Below are 1,714 nucleotides of genomic sequence, written 5' to 3'. Positions count from 1 at the left end.
TAAGGTGAGCGTGGAGCGTTTTAGGAGCGGAGCGTCCTGGCGCAACTTTGAGCGCCAGAGCGAATGAGCGAGCATCCTCCCGAGCTGGGAGAGGTAATTTAGCCACGCTCAGCTCCGTTCACATGCTCTGGTAGGACTGGTATACCATGTCTGTACTGCATGCTGCAAGGTTCATCACCTGGTAAGAAACCTGCAAGTGAAGTGTCATGAGCAAATGTAGTCAGTTTCAAAGAATGTATAGTGATTTCTAGCTTGTAGTGTGAAAAAAGTATTTATTTGAATATTTCACAAAAAAAGTAAAATGAACTTAACTTTGAACTAGTTCAGAATTAAAATTGTGAACTTTGAACGTGAACTGTTCACTTTGAGCATGTATGAACTGAACTTGAACTAGTTCAGAAAAGCTGTGAACTGGCACAACACTGTGTAGTAAAGTGCACATCACACTTTATTATAAATGGTGAATTTGTACTGCGACAGGCATTTGATAAAGCTCATATACAGACCACATATAATATAGAGATCAAATGTTAACTAGATTGCATTCTCACAGAAAATGCTGGAAGCGGGCTTGCCTTTTGGGGCAGAGATGAAACAAAGTACTATTGAGAAAACAAAGCTAAAAGAAATCTTGGAAAAAATCTATCCACCCAGTCAGAAGTTATGGACCAAACAATTCAGCCATCTTGGATTCAGCCATCTTGAAAGTGTTGTAGCTCTGCGTTTTGGGGATATACTAAATGACATGCATGGTATTTTAAGTTGGCTAAGGAACACTGCATATGATATAATTTTGAAAATCAACATGGCTTCGAGCGGGATTCGAACTCACAACCTCCATATCTGTAATCCAGCCACTTTGCCATTGATATTAAATGACCTACAATACATGATATTTGAAGTTGGCTAAGGAACACTGCATATGATATCATTTTGAAAATCAACATGGCTTTGACTGGGGTTCGAAACCCCTTACCTCAATATCTGTAATTCAGCACATTTGCCATCCATACTAATTGACATACATGGCATTTTAAGTTGGCCAAGGAACACTGCATATGATATAATTTTGAAAATCAACATGGCTTCGACTGGGGTTCGAACCCCCAAACTCCATATCTGTAATTCAGCACATTTGCCATTCATACTAAATGACATACATGGCATTTTAAGTTGGCCAAGGAACACTGCATATGATATAATTTTGAAAATCAACATGGCTTCGACTGGGGTTCGAACCCCGAACCTCCATATCTGTAATTCAGCACATTTGCCATTCATACTAAATGACATACATGGCATTTTAAGTTGGCCAAGGAACAGTGCATATGATATAATTTTGAAAATCAACATGGCTTCGACTGGGGTTCGAACCCTGAACCTCCATATCTGTAATTCAGCACATTTGTCATTCATACTAAATGACATACATGGCATTTTAAGTTGGCCAAGGAACACTGTATATGATATAATTTTGAAAATCAACATGGCTTCGGGTGGGATTCGAACCCTCAACCTCCATATCTCTAATCCAGCAGCATGCATTCCCATTATGCCAAGCAGCTAGCTGTCATGCACAGTCCAGCAAGACTATATCACATTGCATTGAAGAGCTGAACAATAGACTTCTAGAATGGCTGCTCACACCTGCTCGTTAAGAATAGAATCTTGAGACAGTGGCAGTTAAGATGGAACCCTTCAGTGGGAGCACCTG

This window comes from Engraulis encrasicolus, unplaced genomic scaffold, assembly GCF_034702125.1.
Source record: "Engraulis encrasicolus isolate BLACKSEA-1 unplaced genomic scaffold, IST_EnEncr_1.0 scaffold_283_np1212, whole genome shotgun sequence".
NCBI classification, from domain to species: Eukaryota; Metazoa; Chordata; class Actinopteri; order Clupeiformes; family Engraulidae; genus Engraulis; species Engraulis encrasicolus.
The sequence above is the reverse complement of the archived record's forward strand: the minus strand, read 5'-3'. Positions refer to the sequence as shown.